At 41.7% G+C, this 18,460-nt stretch overlaps 1 pseudogene; it reads left to right on the top strand.

The window, feature by feature from the left end:
• The first annotated feature begins 5,501 nt into the window (after positions 1-5,501).
• On the top strand, positions 5,502-13,722 carry LOC109896159 (selenoprotein Pa-like; annotated as a pseudogene).
• The last annotated feature ends 4,738 nt before the right edge of the window (positions 13,723-18,460 follow it).

Here is an 18,460-nt window from a genome sequence, read left to right as displayed (position 1 = left end):
CTCTACAGCACTTTTACTCCACACACAGAGATGCATACAAAGCTCTTCCTCACCCTCCATTTGGAAAATCTGACCATAATTCTATCCTCCTGATTCCTGCTTACAAGTAAAAACTAAAGCAGGAAGTACCAGTGACTCGCTTAATACGGAAGTGTCAAATGTCTTCACTGACATTTTCAACCTCTCCCTGACGGAGTCTGTAATACCTACATGTTTCAAGCAGACCACCATTGTCCCTGTGTCCAAGAAAGCGACGGTAACCTGCCTAAGTGATTACTGCCCCATAGCATTCACGTTTATAGCCATGAAGTGCTTTGAAAGGCTGGTCATGGCTCACATCAACAGCATCATCCTGGATAACCTCGACCCACTGCAATTCGCATACCGCCCCAACAGATCCACAGATGATGCAATCGTACTCCATATTGCCCTTTCCCACCTGGACAAAAGGAACACCTATATGAGAATACTATTCATTGACTAGAGCTCAGCCGTCAACACCATAGTGCCCACAAAGCTCATCACTAAGCTAAGGACCCTGGGACTAAACACCACCCTCTGCAACTGCATCCTGGACTTCCTGACGGGCTGCACCCCAGGTGGTAATGGTAGGCAACAACACATCTGCCATGCTGATTCTCAACACTGGGGCCCCTCAGGGATACATGCTTAGTCCCCTCCTGTGTTCCCTGTTCACCCACGACTGCGTGGCCAAACACGACTCCAACACAATCCTTAAGTTTGCTGACGACACTACAGTGGTAGGCCTGAATACCGACAACGATGAGACAGCCTGTAGGGAGGAGGTCAGAGACCTGGCAGTGTGATACCAGGACAACAACCTCTGCCTCATTGTGAGCAAAACAAAGGAGCTGAAAGTGGACTACAGGAAAAGGCTGGCCGAACAGGCCCCCATTAACATCAACGGGGCTGTAGTGGAGCGGGTGGAGAGTTTCAAGTTCCTTGGTGTGTACATCACCAACAAACTACCATCGTCCAAACACACCAAGACAGTCGTGAAGAGGGCACGAAAACACCTTTCCCCCGGTTGCATCACTGCCTGGTATGGCAACTGCTTGGCATCTGACCATAAGGCGCTATAGAGGGTAATGCGTAAGGCTCAGTACATCACTGGGACCAAGCTTCCTGCCATCCAGGACCTCTATACTAGGCAGTGTCAGAGGAAAGACCAAAAAATGGTCAAATACTTCAGCCACCCAAGTCATAGACTATTTTCTCTGCTACCGCAAGGCAAGCAGTACCGGAGCGCCAAGTCAAGGAAAATAAAAGGCTACTTAACAGCTTCTACCCCCAAGTCACAAGACTGCTGAACAATGAATTAAATGGCCAATCAGACTATTTACATTGACACCCCCCCATTTGTTTTTACACTGCTGCTTATTATCGGTGCATAGTCACATTACCCATATCTACATGAACAAATGACCTCGACTAATCTGTAACCCCGCACATTGACTCGGTACCGGTACCGCCTGTATGTGGCCTCATTATTGTTATTTCATTGTGCTACTTTTTATGATTTTTTACTTTAGTTTATTTGGTCAACTCTTTCTGGTAACATTGATTTGATTTGGTAAACGCAGGCTAGGGAGATCGTAAACGTTTTGTTCTATGAGATAATCTTCATCAGCTAACGTTACATTTTGTGAATTTTGAAGGATAAATGTAAACACAAAAAGCACATAAAGCACATAAAGGCTTCATCATTCATTAAGGTCATGTTAACTGACTGATGTTATCTCAGAGAACAAAACGTAGAAGATCTCCTATGCATGTGTTAACCTCACACCTTATTTTCCGTGTTTATCCCCAAACCGTTTTCTTTCCCCATTCGTTTTACCCGTAGGAATGGCTGAACTAAGCAGAGGTAAATCATTTCCAGTTTTTAGGACTACAAGCTGGTGAGATCTTTAGAAAGGACTAGAATCAACTAATCTCTCATGGACAAATTCTGATAAGGAAGCTGACCAAATTTAGCAAGAAGGTACTTCCGGGTTAACAAATCTAGAAGAAAATAAAATAGAACTATTATCAATTTTGTGTGGTCTGCCTTTCTGCCTATTTCACATAGAATATATTACTTGTCTGCAATGGAACAACTTGTCTCAAAGGTTTTCAAATTAGCCTACACAGCATTTGTAATCTGCCGTTGTCAACATTTACCTTTTGAATTTGCAGACAAGACAATTTTCTAAGTTAATCATTTACGCTTAAGATAGTATCATTGAGTTCAGTTCAAGTTCAAGTTTCTTTGTCACATGCACAATTACATTGAAGTGCTTAACTTGCAAGCTCAACCCAAAAGTGCAGTGATCAATATCAAAATAGTAATGAATTGTTATATACCAGTCAAAAGTATGGACACACCTACTCATTCCACAATTTTTCTTTATTTTTACTATTTTCTACATGTAGAATAATAGTGAAGACATCAAAACTATGAAATAACACACATGGAATCATGTAGTAACCAAAAATGTTTTAAACTAATCTAAATATATTTTATATTTTAATTTCTTCAAAGTAGCCATCCTTTGCCTTGATGACAGTTTTGCACACTCTTGACATTCTCTCAACCAGCTTCACCTGGAATGCTTTTCCAACTGTCTTGAAGGAGATTCCACATATGCTGAGCACTTGTTGGCTGCTTTTCCTTGACTCTGTGGTACAACTCATCCCAAACCATCTCAATTGGGTTGAGGTCGGTTGATTGTGGAGGCCAGGTCATCTGATGCAGCACTCCATCACTCTCCTTCTTGGTCAAATAGCCCTTACACAGCCTGGAGGTGTGTTTTTGGTCATTGTCCTGTTGAAAAATAAATGATAGTCCCACTAAGCACAAACCAGATGGGATGGTCTATCACTGCAGAATGCTGTGGTAGCCATGCTGGTTAAGTTGCCTTGAATTCAAAATAAATCACAGACAGTGTCACCAGAAAAGCACCATCACACCTCCTCCTCCATGCTTCATGGTGGGAACCACACATGTGGAGATCATCTGTTCACCTACTCTGCGTCTCATAAAGACATAGCTGTTGGAAGAAAACATTGCAAATTTGGACTCATCAGACCAAAGGACAGATTTCCACTGGTGTAATGTCCATTGCTCCTATTCCTTGGCCCAAGCAAGTCTCGTCTTCTTATTGGGTTCCTTTAGTAATGGTTTCTTTGCAGCAATTCGACCATGAAGGCCTCATTCACACATTCTCTTCTGAACAGTTGATTTTGAGATGTGTCTGTTGCTTGAACTCTGTGAAGCATTTATTTGGGCTGCAATTTCTGAGGCTGGTAACTCTAATGACCGTATCCTCTGCAGCAGAGGTAACTTTGGGGTTCCGTTTCCTGTGGCGGTCCTCATGAGAGCCAGTTTCTTTATAGCGCTTGAAGGTTTTTGCGACTGCACTTGAAGAAACATTCAAAGTTCTTGAAATTTTCCGGATTGACTGACCTTCATGTCTTAAAGTAATGATGGACTGTCATTTCTCTTTGCTTATTTGAGCTGTTCTTGCCATAATATGGACTTGGTCTTTTACCAAATAGGGCTATCTTCTGTATACCACCCCTCACAACACAACTGATTAGCTCAAATACATTAAAGAAGGAAAGAAATTCCACAAATGAACTTTTAACAAGGCATACCTGTAAATTGAAATGCATTCCAGATGACTACCTCATGAAGATGGTTGAGAGAATGCCAAGAGTGTGCAAAGCTGTCATCAAGCAAAGCTGTCATCCATATGTGTTATTTCATAGTTTTGATGTCTTCACTTCCTACTCATTCAAGGGTTTTTGTTTATTTTTACTATTTTCTACAATGTAGAATAATAGTGAAGACATCCAAACTATTTTATTGGTCACATGCACATATTTAGCAGATGTTGTTGCGGGTGTAGCGAAATGCAACTTGAAGAGGTTGAGAATGCAATTATCCACAAACCATGTGCAGCATAACAATATCAAGGTGCATCAGAGGGGTATACTACAAAACAAGATCAATGACTTAGCCAATTAACTTGCCTAAATATTTTGAAATAACTTGCATTTGTTTTGAAAAGATAAGCTTGAATAGGCATGGACTGATTGACCCAACAACCAAAAACACATATCTTAGTTAAGCTGTCCTAATGAACCAGAAAACCTGTAGTTATTTCTGTTTGTTTATCAAAGTTTGCTGACTAACCCATTGATCCTACTTTGTAGTAGGCCTATTTCCTACTTGTATTTGTTTTGGATCTCCATTAGTTGCTGCCAATGCATCAGATACTCTTCCTGGGATCCAGCAAAAAATAAGGCAGTAATATATATATATATATTATAATAACACTTTTAAACATTAAAATACATTTCACAACAGATTTCACAATGCATTAAGTGTACCCCTCAGTTTTAAATGAAATCTTGACCAATACCATTCAAATTACATTTTAATTGTCACATGCTTCATAAGAGAACAAGTGTAAACTAATAGTAAAAATTACTGACTGAGCATTTTGTTGGATTAAGGTTAAAAGACTAAATGCTCTTACGTTGATGAGGTTTTGCAAATCCAATTTGTTTTCCGCATTGATTTAACTTCATCACATTGATTTTTGTGTCCGAAATGAAGTGGAAAAATATTGATTCAACCATTTTTTGCCCAGTGGACTGTTCTACAGATCTGTGTGTGGACCAATTAAAATAAATACCATCGTTGTGTCATCTAAATGGGCCAATGATAGTTTTTTTGATACAATCTTGATTGTCTTTCAACTTATACCCAATTACACCTGTACTGTAATCTTACCTGTGGATAAACCTTGTCCTATGGTACCTACTGCCATAATAGGTAGAAGAGTTCAACCAAGTCTTATGTCATTGACTTGCTGTGGTCCTATCTTCTAGCTAGCTGACTTCTGCCCCCTTAGTGATCACTGTTTCATAAGCTGGCCTAGATCCATACTGAATGTGAACCAATTTGCTGCTTAAGGACTTAAGCTCTGTGTTTCCCAAGAGTTCATTGCATCCTTGTATTTTTTTATGATGTCTTTGGAACATTGACTTTTATTTCTCTGTGCCCTTGAAATGGAACCCCAGAGATAAGCCATTGGCAGTTAAACCCTCTTTGTAGAAGATTGGAATTTTCATACCATGCTGCAAGACAGTACATGGAACAACTTTGGGATTTTCATACCATGCTGCAAGACAGTACATGGAACAACTTTGGGATTTTCATACCATGCTGCAAGACAGTACATGGAACAACTTTGGGATTTTTTCGTGCATTTTTCTGTTCAACTTTACAACACAGTATTGCCTTCATGGGTTGCAAGTCCATACATGCAAGCTCTCTCTCCTTTTTGTTAGATTTATCTGTTTTGTGTCCAATTGTTCAGTTCGGCAATCAGGTGATATACTGTATTTGTGCTGACTTGCATAACATGCTGGACACTGGCCAACCCCCACTTCCTCTCCCTCCCCTCACCCCATTTCTTCACTATTCCTTTTTCACTTCTCCCCTTCAGAGAAAAACAGGCTGTTAAAATGTTCTGTTCTTTAACCATTCTGTGGCAGGCTTCACTTTTTCAGGCAAAGGAATGAGACAGAGGTAGTCATATGATCTGCATGCAGATATAGATATAGGGACATTTTGATTTGCAAGCCTAGTGCGCACAGACATGACAAACAATTACCAAGCAATAGTGATGGTTAAAAGTTCACTGTTACTTTCCATGTTACTCTCAAGATCTGTGTACTCCCCTTCTCTCTCTCTCTCTCTCTCTCTCTCTCTCTCACTCTCACTCACTCTCTCTCTCTCTCTCTGTCTGTCTGTCTGTCTGTCTCTCTCTCTCTCTCTCTCTCTCTCTCTCTCTCTCTCTCTCTCACACAGATGTGCAGAAGTGCATCTGCACAGAACCCCATCATGAACTTTGTCTTCCTTTCAGGAAAATAACAGTGCGAGTATAAAAGGGGGGAGCAGAGGGAGTTGTTGTTGTTCCAAAAGCTACTGCTAGACAGAGCTGAGCTGACTAAGGAGGGACATTTTAACAGAGGGTAAGTGACTGCAGAATTATTTTGTAACTTGTTGTGCATTCTGATAACACAGAGAACAGCCTACATCTCTATATGTTTTCCTTCGGTATATAACCTGTGATGCACGATATGAACAAATTGAGATAGTGTTTTGCTATTTAAAAAACCCGTTGTTTTTTGATGCTCCGTGCGGCATATATTTAATAATTTCCAGTTGGTTTACAATTAAGTGTTTCTATAGCATTAATATGCAGAGAAAGAGAGAGAACTTTGTGCATTTACCCACCCGTCTCCAAATCTTTCTTTTTCTGTTGTTCATCAGTTTGCCTTTGGTTGTGCAATAGAATAAAAACAACAACAACAACATGATATCCCTATAATTAAAGGCTAGAGTGTAAAACATCAGAAAGAATGACCTTATATTCGAATCACTCATTTAGTCTTCCGTTCTTTGTCTCCGTTAAAGGGGCAATCCGCTGTTGAAACAATAACAGAGCGTCTCATCGCCACCTGTAATAAGCTGAGGGATGGGACTGGAGAAATGTAACCACTCTCAAATTCATAGACAGAGCTATGGATGCAAGAACTGACCATCCATAATATGAAAATAGTTTTAACCATGTTTGTGGCTATACAGTGTTTGTTAACATTGACTTTATGTACAAACATTGGTGTAAAACAAGCTTATATTTTGGGTTCTGATGGGCTACGACAGTTGAACTAAGCTCACAAGGCATTCGTAAGGACCAGTACCAAAATATTGTGCACTCACTAATGTAAGTCGCTCTGGGTAAGAGCATCTGCTAAATTACAACAACAAAAAATATATATATATATTCTTCAAGAATCAATGGGTACATATAATTAATTTATGAGTCCAAAAATGGATGCAGCAACTGCAGATTGCTCCTTTACCTGCCATTGAAAAGACCTAATAAATCAGTTCCTTTCAGAGAAAGAGAAGTAATATAGGAAGATTTGGACCCAACATTTGTACATAGGGAACATCCCCCTCTCTTCTCTGAGATTGTCAGCTTGAGCTTTCTCTCTAGTGTTGACACAGGAAAGGGACACTGTTCAAATCTTCGTTACCTGAGCTGACTCTAACCTGAGTCCTGCTTCTTTCTCTCTAGTGTTGACACAGGAAAGGGACACTGTTCAAATCTTCGTTACCTGAGCTGACTCTAACCTGAGTCCTGCTTCTTTCTCTCTCCCTCTCAGTCTCTCTCTTCTACTCACACACACTCAGCAGATCGAGCCTGCTGCAAGGCACCGTGATGAAGGCGGGGCTCAGCCTGCTCCTGGCTCTCTGCCTGCTCCCTGGGGGCGGAGCAGAGAGTGAGGGGGAGGGGACCCGCTGTAAGCCACCACCTGGTTGGAGCATTGGGGAGGTGGAGCCAATGAAGGGGGTTATGGGCCAGGTCACGGTGGTGGCCCTCCTCCAGGCCAGCTGATCGTTCTGCTTGGTGCAGGCATCCTTGTAAGTGGACTAGATAGGGCTCTGTTCCATTCCCTTAGCCACTTTCCTACCCCTAATGGAGTGTGTTTTTTTTAAAGAATCTTTACAATTGACACTTTTCCGGTTGTCAGCAGCACATCTCTTTATAGAATGCCCGTTCTTTATTTTGTTATAACATGATTTATTTTTGGCCATCTCTCCATATCCTCACTTTTCACTTCCTTGTGTTCCTATGAGCAGATTGGATGAGCTGCGCCTGAAGCTGGAGGGCCAGGGTCTGGACAATGTGACCTATATGGTGGTGAACCACCAGGGGGAGCAGGCCCAGCACCTTCACACCTTGCTGAGCCAGAAACTGTCTGAGAACATCATATTGTACAAACAGGTACCCAAACAGGATGACGTGTGGCAGGCCCTGGCTGGAAAGAAGGATGACGTCCTCATCTATGACAGGTCAGCTCCTTACTGTGGTCTCGCTGTCTCTCTCTCTCTCAAATCAAATCAAATCTGTCTGTCTGTCTGTCTGTCTGTCTGTCTGTCTGTCTGTCTGTCTGTCTGTCTCTCTGTCTCTCTGTCTGTCTGTCTGTCTGTCTGTCTGTCTGTCTGTCTGTCTGTCTGTCTGTCTGTCTGTCTGTCTGTCTGTCTGTCTGTCTGTCTGTCTGTCTGTCTGTCTGTCTGTCTGTCTGTCTGTCTGTCTGTCTGTCTGTCTCTTTCTCTGTTTGTCTCTCTGTCTCTTTCTCTGTTTGTCTGTCTGTCCGCCCATCTGTCTCTTGTCTGTTTGTCTTTCTGTCTGTCCCTTGTCTGTCTGTCTTCCTGCCTGCCTGCGCTCGGTCTGCTCAGAAATACAAAACACTGCTCAGCATTATGTCTGTTCCTCTCTCTCTTTCACACACAGTATCTTGTCTTATACAGTATCATATATCTCATATACATACCTCTTTTTCCTACAGCATGCTGCTGTGTAATCATTAAAGTATCTCTCTCTCTCTCTCTCTCAATTAAATTCAAAGGGCTTTATATGCATGGGAAACTGTATGTTTACATTGCCAAAGCAAGTGAAATACAGTGCCTTCAGAAAATATTCATACCCCTTGATTTATTCCACATGTTGTTGTGCTATTCGACATTCTAAATGTATTAAATTCATTGTTTTCTCTCACCCATCTACACACGATACCCCATAACAACAAAGTGAAAACATGTTTTTGAAATGTTTGCAAATGTATTAAAAATGAAATATAAAATTCTCAACCTTGAGTCAATACTTTGTAGAAGCACCTTTGGCAGCGATTACAGCTGTGTCTTTCTGGGAAATGTAAATGTATCTCCTAGTGTTCTTTGGAATGCAGACTAAACCAGGTTTTCCTCTAGGATTTTGCCTGTGCTTAGCTCCATTCCATTTATTTTTTATCCTGAAAAACTGCCCAGTTCTTAACAATTACAATAATACCCATAACATGATGCAGCCACCACTGTGCTTGAAAATATGATGAGTGGTACTCAGTTATGTATTAGATTAGAATTGTGGAGTAACTACAATATTGTTGATCCATCCTCAGGTTTCTCCTATCACAGCCATTAAACTCTGTAACTATTTTAAAGTCACCATTGGCTTCATGGTGAAAATCCTGAGCGGTTTCCTTCCTCTCCAGCAACTGAGTTTTTGTAGTGACTGGGTGTATTTATACATCATCAAAAGTGTAATTAATAACTTCACCATGCTCAAAGGGATATTCAATGTCTTATTTTGTTTTGCATTTACCAACCTTCTTTGCGAGGCATTGGAAAATCTTGCTGCTCTTTATGATTGAATCTTTGTTTGAAATTCACTGCTCGACTGAGGGACCTTACAATTGTATGTGTGGGGTACAGAGATGAGAGGTAGTCATTAAAAAATCACGTTAAACACTATTATTGCACACAGAGCCAGTCAATGCAACTTATTATGTGACTTGTTAACCACATTTATACTCCTGAACTTATTTAGGCATGCTATAACAAATGGGCTGAATACTTTAACAATTTCTAAAAACATAATTCCACTTTCACATTATAGGGTATTGTGTGTAGGCCAGTGACATAACATTTACATTTAATCTATTTTAAAGTCAGGCTGAAACACAACAAACTGTGGAAAGGTCAAGGGGTTTTACAAAAGTGAAATAAACCATCAGAAATGAACAGTAAACATTACACTCACAAAAGATTCAAAAATATAGAGGCATTTCAGATGTTATATTATGGCCATATACAGTGTTGTAACACTGAAAATAGTTGACGTAAAAAGGGGAAAATAAATAAACATAAATATGGGTTGTATTAACAGTAGTTTGCCCTTTTCTTGTGGCAACAGGTCACACAACTTGCTGATGTGATAGCACACTATGGTATTTCACTTAGTTTATTTTCTATTTCTTTGTGGGTCTGTGTAATCTGAGGGAAATATGTGTCTCTAATATGGCCATACATTTGGCAGGAAGTTAGGAAGTGCAGCTCAGTTTCCATCTCATTTTGTGGGCAGTGCCTGTCTTCTCTCGAGAGCCAGGTCTTCCTACGGTGGCAACTCTCAATAGCAAGGCAACGCTCACTGAGTCTGTACATAGTCAAAGCTTTCCTTAATTTTGGGTCAGCCACTCAGTTATTATCCAACTGTGTACTCTCTGATTAGGGCCAAATAGCATTCCAGTTTGCTCAGTTTTTTAGTAAATTCTTTCCAATGTGTCAAATAATGATCTTTTAGTTTTCAAATGATTTGGTTGAGTCTAATTGTGTTGCTGTCCTGGGGCTCTGTGGGGTCTGTTTGTGTTTGTGAACAGAGCCCCAGGACCAGCTTGCTTAGGGGACTCTTCTCTAGGTTAATCTCTCTGTAGGTGATGGCTTTATTATGGAAGGTTTGGGAATTGCTTCCGTTAAGGTGGTTGTAGAATTAACAGCTAATTAGCGGGTATCCTCCTAATTCTGCTCTAATGTGTTATTGGTGTTTTACATTGTACACGGAGGAGGTTTTTGTAGAATTATGCATGAAGTCTCAATTTGGTATTTGTCCAATTTTGTGAATTCTTGGTTGGTGAGCGGACACCAGACCTCACAACCATAAAGGACAATGGGTTCTATAACTGATTCAAGTATTTTTTGCCAGATCCTAACTGGAGTTTTATGATCCTTTTGATGTCATAGAAGGCCCTTCTTGCCTTGTCTCTCAAATCATTCACAGCTTTGTGGAAGTGACCTGTGGTGCTGATGTTAAGGCCAAGGAATGTATAGTTTGTTGTGTGCTCTAGGTCATCGGTCTCTAGATGGAATTTGTATTTGTGGTTCTAGCATCTGGACCTTTTTTGGAACACCGATATTTTTTGTCCTACTGAGATTCACTGTCAGGGAGCAGGTCTGTTAATGATGATCCAGGGGATTTTCCCAAGGTTGCTGTTGACGCATATGCCACGGTAGTTATTGGGGTCAATTTTGTCTCCACTTTTGTGGATTGGGGTGATCATTAGTTGGTTCCAAATATTGGGGAAGATGCCAGAGCTGAGGATCATGTTAAAGAGTTTAAGTATAGCCACTAAGAATTTGTAGTCTGCATATTTTATCATTTTATTTAGGATACCATAAACACCACAGACCTTTTTGGATTGGAGGTTTTGTATTTTGTCCTGTAGTTCATTTAATGTAATTGAAGAACCCAGTGTGTTCTGCTAGTCTTTAATAGCTGATTCTAAGATGTGTAATTGATCATGTAAATGTTCTCTCTCTCTCTCTCTCTCTCTTTCTCTCTCAGGTGTGGTCGTCTGACCCACCATATCTTCCTCCCCTTTTCCATCCTGGGTACTCCCTATGTAGAGAACGCCATTAAGGAGACCTACTGCCAACGCATCTGTGGGGACTGCACGTATGAGGTACACACTCACACACACACACACACACTCGGTATGTATGTGTTTGTATGTGGGAATTAGTTCTATGACAAACCATCCAACACCCATCCTCCTCTCTCACACACAGAACACAGAGATCCCAGCAGAGTGCAACAGGATGGTAGAGGTAAAGCCTGAGGGAGAAGAGAAGCCAGTCACTGGAGGGGATACACCTCACGGTGGACGCGGACATCATCACCATGGCAATGGGCACGGTCACCATGGCAAAAGCCATGGTCACGGTCACCATGGCGAGAGTGAGGTGGGGCGCGAACACGGTCGTGGCCATGGGGTGGAGCAGCAGCAGCACCAAAATGGCGCTGAGGTGCTCCACCATGGCCAGGCCCATGGCCAATTGCATGTTGGTCAGGAGCATATGGGTCAGCAGCCCAAGGAGGCGCAGGAAGGGCATATTATGCAGAGGCCCTGAGTGAAGGGGAGGGCCAGGTGAAAGGCAGAGCTCAGCTGACATTTGAAGGAGGGGTCTGATATAAGTCCCTCCTCCAAGGTCAGCTGATGCTGACACTGACGGGGGCTGTTTGGCAATGGGGTGCGCAACGAGCCAATCGGGCTCTGACACTGTGATGAGGCGCTGCCCGCCTCCTGACAGTGACAGGGACTGATGGGCGACTCCAACAATCACATCAGGGAGACCTGACAGTGACGCTTGCCCCCCACTGACTGACAGCAGCCTCTGCCAGTGATGTCAGCCTGATCCCCGGGTGTTGAAACCTGAAGCTGAGAGCAGCTGTAAGCAGGGCCATGGCTCTGTGAAAGTTATCTTGCTTATAGGCCTCGTATTAACATCTGTGAGACCAACACCGGGGCAAAGCGCTCATACCATCTTACCAACTAGTATTGCTCCGGTACTGTAAAGCCACACTTGATAGAGAGGGATGGAGATATACATTGGGTCTGGTAGAAGAATGCTAAGCCTAAACCTATTACGATATGGGGAATAGGATGGTATTTGAGATGTACCCAAAGGGATAGTATGACATCAAGGAAGGTAGCCTCCACCCTCTCTCTCTCTGTCGGTGCATTGGTGTCACCCTCCCGGGAGTGTATGGGGTGACTATGTTGATGTTTCTCCCCCTCCGTTTTGCTCCCTCCATCCAAAATGAAGGTAGGCACAGAAACTACGCTGTAGTGGTGTCTGTCTGATGTCCGGCTGGGGGGAGGGGAGGGTGAGGGCCATACAATATGACCACCCCCTTAATTCAAAGTTCACAATATCGAGAGCTTTAGAAGGAGTATGAAGGAGTAACGGCCAATGTTGAAATAAACTGAAATCATGGCCAGAAATGCAAGATTTGAACCAAAGTTAGACATTGTTATACTCAGCGTTAGTTAGACATTGTTATACTCAGCGTTAGTTAGACATTGTTATATTCAGCGTTAGTTAAACATTGTTATATTCAGTGTTAACAAAACAAATTTGAATAAAATACATTATTAATAGAGTAAGATTTTTCTATTATGACCCCATCAACCTTTTCAACTTTTTCTTCAACTAAAAATCTAATGTCACTCCTTTCAAGCAACAACTTTTATTTGTACCTTTGAATTAACGCTGTGTTTATTAAAGCAGTAGTGTGTTTTGTAGACAAAATTCAATATTCATAGGTTACAGCTGTGATAATGTGTGCTTAGTTTTCCATGTTTCTGTCACTGTTATTGCTGTTGGCAATATTACACACATATCTATAATGCACTGTTCATGAACTAACAAAACAATGTGACCACTTCTCAACTAACAAAAAATATTACACACATATCTATAATGCACTGTTCATGAACTAACAAAACAATGTGACCACTTCTCAACTAACAAAACATATTACACACATATCTATAATGCACTGTTCATGAACTAACAAAACAATGTGACCACTTCTCAACTAACAAAACATATTACACACATATCTATAATGCACTGTTCATGAACTAACAAAACAATGTGACCACTTCTCAACTAACAAAAAATATTACACACATATCTATAATGCACTGTTCATGAACTAACAAAACAATGTGACCACTTCTCAACTAACAAAAAATATTACACACATATCTATAATGCACTGTTCATGAACTAACAAAACAAAGTGACCACTTTTCAACTAACAAAAAAACCAGCTGGAATGAAGGTGGGTAGAGAGAAATATTGAATATACTGTACTTAATGAAGGTCTCTGGGGAAGACTACGGTCACCTAGAACACCCTATGCTTTGTACTGAACAAATTCTTTCTGACTGTGGAGTGTAGGTGGTGGAACATGTAAGAACATATCAATAAAGGTGGTTGATGCACTCATATTGCGCTATGTGGTCTCTCTCTCTCTCTATATATATATATACAGTGCCGTGCGAAAGTATTCGGCCCCCTTGAACTTTGCGACCTTTTGCCACATTTCAGGCTTCAAACATAAAGATATAAAACTGTATTTTTTTGTGAAGAATCAACAACAAGTGGGACACAATCATGAAGTGGAACGACATTTATTGGATATTTCAAACTGTTTTAACAATCAAAAACTGAAAAATAGGACGTGCAAAATTATAACGTCTCCCACTTAAAAAGATGAGAGGCCTGTAATTTTCATCATAGGTACACTCCAACTATGACAGACAGAATAAATAAAACAATTCCAGAAAATCACATTGTAGGATTTGTAATGAATTTATTTGCAAATTATGGTGGAAAATAAGAATTTGGTCACCTACACCTGCATCCGGTTTCTTTGATCAGCCGTGAGATGTTTTACAACTTGGAGTCCTCCTGTGGTAAATTCAATTGATTGGCCATGATTTGGAACGGCACACACCTGTCTATATAAAGAACCTACAGTTGACAGTGCATATCAGAGCAAAAAACAAGCCATGAGGTCGAAGAAATTGTCCTTAGAGCTCAGAGAAAGGACTGTGTCTAGCCACAGAATTCAGGAAGTGTACAAAAACATTTCTGCAGCATTGGGCTCCCGAGTGGCGCAGCGGTCTAAGGCACTGCAGCTCAGTGCTTGAGGCGTCACCAGATCCTGGTTCAAATGCAGGCTGTATCACAACCAACTGTGATTGGGACTCCCATAGGGCAGCGCACAATTGTCCCAGCGTCGTCCGGGTTGGGCCGGTGTAGGCCATCATTGTAAATAAGAATTTGTTCTTAACTGACTTACCCAGTTAAATTAAAATTAAAATAAACAAGGTCCCTAAGAACAGAGTGACCTCCATCATTCTAAAATGGAATTCGTTTGGAACCACCAAGACTCTTCCTAGAGCTGGTCGCCTGGGGAGAAGGGCCTTGGTCAGGGAGGTGACCAAGAACCCATTGTTCACTCTGACAGAGCTCCAGAGTTCCTCTGTGCAGATGGGAGAACCTTCCGGAAGGACAACCATCTCTGCAGCACTCTACCAATCAGGCATTTATGGGAGAGTGACCAGATGGAAGCCATTCCTTAGTAAAAGGCACATGACAGCCAGCTTGGAGTTTGCCAAATGGCACCTAAAGGACTCTCAGACCATGGAAACCAAGATTGAACTCTTTAGACTGAATGCCAAGGATCATGTCTAGAGGAAACCAGGCACCGCTCATCACCTGGCCAATACCATCCCTACGGTTAAACATGGTCATGGCAGCATCATCATGCTGTGGGGATGTTTTCAGTGGCAGGGACTGGGAGACTAGTCAGAATCATGAGAAAGATGAATGGAGCAAAGTACAGAGCGATCCTTGATGAAAACCTGCTCCAGAGTGCTCAAGACCTCAGACTGGGGCAAAGGTTCACTTTTCAACAGGACAACGACCCTAAGTACACAGCCAAGTGGAGTGGCTTTGGGACAAGTCTCTGAATGTCCTTGAGTGGCCCAGTCAGAGCCTGGACTTGAACCCGATCAGAATCTCTGGAGAGACTTGATATTAGCTCTGCAGTGACGCTCCCCATCCAACCTGACAGAGCTTGAGAGGATCTGCAGAGAAGAATGGGAGTACCTCCTCAAATACAGGTGTGCCAAGCGTGTAGCTTCATACCCAAGAAGACTCGAGGCTGTAAACACTGCCAAAGATGCTTCAACAAAGTACTGAGTAAAGGGTCTGAATACTTATGTAAAAAAATGTATTTGTATAACTTTGCAAACAATTCTAAAAACCTGTTTTTGCTTGTCATTATGGGGTATTGTGTGTAGCTTGATGAGGAAAAAAAACTATTGAATCCATTTTAGAATAAGGCTGTAACTTAATGAAATGTGGAAAAACTGAAGGGGTGTGAATACTAACCGAATCTTTAAAACTTGATTGCTGATATACAAAACATTTTGGGACTATATCATCTATAAAATAAAATGTTCCTTTAAGTGTGTTTAGGGGTGTTGGCCGCGCCCAATAATTGGCAACACCTACTAATTGGCCACATCGATCTTAATGAGTGCTTCCTTTGAAATGGAGTCTGTTTAAATAGACTAAAATCATCCATCCTGGTGACAGATAATGGACTAACTACATGGATAAAGATCAGAAGATTATAGGTCATGATGCTGTGTCACAATAAAAAGGAAATGTATTTGTTTGATTAACGCCTAAGGAAATGTGTTTCCATGTGTCCTAAGAGTGCTTGGAGTTTTAAAAGTTTAACCCAAAATAAGCTAGCAGTGTTATTAAAAGTTGCATTAAAACATTCAGTGAAAGTTAAGTAAGTTATTGAAAAACCTCCAAATAACCTGTAACTTCCATTCATAAAGCGTTAATAAAACCTCCCATGAAAACCTTTTAAGAGTAAAACATTCTCAGAACCTCCCTACAACCTAAAAATCAACATGCCCAGAAAAGGTGAAATGTTCCCTTCTGTTCTCAGAATGTTTAAAAAACATGTTGTTTTACCGGTCAGGAAACGTATGGCTTCGTTCCCACAACCAATGTGAAACCAAAAACATACAGTACCTATCAAACGTTTGGACACACCTACTCATTCAAGGGTTTTTCTTTATTTCTACTATTTTCTACATGGTGAAGCAGGTTGAGAGAATGCCAAGAGTGTGCAAAGCTGTCGTCAAGGTAAAGGGTGGCTACTTTGAAGAATCTAAAATATGAAATAGATTTTGATTTGTTTAACACTTTTTTGGTTGCTACATGATTCCATGTGTGTTATTTCATAGTTTTGATGTCTTCAACATTATTCTACTTCTAATAAACCAAATGTGCTAGCTGGGAAGTCATTTGAGAAGCCCTTCAGAGTGGTTTGACTGTCAAAGGAATTTGGCATGTCGACTTCTGTACACGTGTCTAGTTCTTTAACACCTGACTCACATGTTAGTCAAGTAGTGGAAGTCATATTACTACAAACATGTATCACGGTAATAATCATGTACAAATTTTAACAACTATTCAAACAAAATAGTAAACAGTAAAGCACTCCCAGAAACACTTTTTTTTGCCTGTAATTCAGAACCATTAACACCAGATGGCAAAGGAGATACGTTAAAGGTCCCAGAGCTCTCTCTTGCACAGGCCATCCTGCTCATTGCCAGAGCGTGTCTCTTTGTGTAAGCAGCCTGTAGACTAGTTATACCAGAAAACTGGGCAGTGTCCCTTTTCCCTTGCACAGACGACTGGGTTCACAAATTACATTCCTGGGAGGAACATTGCTTTCAAAGTGAGTCAACTCCCTCTCTGTCTCTACATAGTACACGCCTAGGCATAATACTGCTGCAGTAGGCTAATAATTGTTTAATTAATAAAAGTGATGTTCCTACTCTAATTCTTTGTATAAAGAAACCCACGTTTCAAATATTTTTGTTGAGCTTTCCTCGTGTAAGACATTGGCCCTTCAATGTCATCCTCACTGAATTCTCCTAGTTAACAAACCACACATCAATCAAAACTGTGACCAGGAGGTTCCCTTCGTGTGACCAGGAGGTTACTTTCGTGTGACCAGTGTGACCAGGAGGTTACCTTCGTGTGACCAGTGTGACCAGGAGGTTCCCTTCGTGTGACCAGGAGGTTCCCTTCGTGTGACCAGGAGGTTCCCTTCGTGTGACCAGGAGGTTACCTTCGTGTGACCAGTGTGACCAGGAGGTTACCTTCGTAGGACCAGTGTGACCAGGAGGTTCCCTTCATGTGACCAGGAGGTTCCCTTCGTGTGACCAGGAGGTTACCTTCGTGTGACCAGTGTGACCAGGAGGTTCCCTTCGTGTGACCAGGAGGTTCCCTTCGTGTGACCAGGAGGTCACATAACACGGCAGCATGTATTATAATGCCTTGCCTCTGAGGCCTAAACTGGGATTCTACACAGCACATATGCACGGAGTGTATAAAACATCAGGAACACCATCCTAATATTGACTTGCACCCCCCTTTGCCCTCAGAACAGCCTCAATTCATCTGAGCATTGACTCTACAAGGTGTTGACTCCAAAGCTTCTGACAGTTCTGTCAAGTTGGCTGGTAGTGGATCTCTACTCTGAATAGCTTATTCCATCTCATCCCACAGATGCTCAATTGGATTGAGATCTGGTGACTGGGCAGGCCACTGCAGTAAGCTGAATTCACTATCACGTTTGTGGAACCATTCCTGGACAATCCTAGCCTTGTGGCATGGGGCATTATTCTGCTGAAAAAATGTGGAGATGGATACACCGCTGCCAGGATTGGCAATGATGTTCAGACATCATGTGGCATTCAAACGTTGCTCTACTTTTATCAATGGGCCCAATGTGTGCCATGAAAACACGCTCCACACCATCAGTCTGCAATGTTGACACCCGGCATGATGGATGCACGTCCTCATATGGTTCTCCATACCCTAGTCCTCCCATCAGCATGAAACAGCAAGAACCTGGATTCATCGGACCAGGCAATGTTTTTCCAATTATCCAGTGTTTTCGTTCCTTTGCCCACTGCAACCCCAGTGTTGTGTTTTTTTGTCAGAAAGAAGTATAACTCCGTAAAGTCGTCGGCTGTCATACCCCATTCGTGTCAAGGTACGACGAGTTGTTTATTCTTGTTTGCGTCTTTGGGCACCAATGTTGTCCTGGACTGTCAGTTGACTAACTATGGCCTGTCTGTT

The sequence above is a fragment of the Oncorhynchus kisutch genome, linkage group LG8 (assembly GCF_002021735.2).
Source record: "Oncorhynchus kisutch isolate 150728-3 linkage group LG8, Okis_V2, whole genome shotgun sequence".
NCBI classification, from domain to species: domain Eukaryota; kingdom Metazoa; phylum Chordata; class Actinopteri; order Salmoniformes; family Salmonidae; genus Oncorhynchus; species Oncorhynchus kisutch.
The sequence above is the reverse complement of the archived record's forward strand: the minus strand, read 5'-3'. Positions and strand labels throughout refer to the sequence as shown.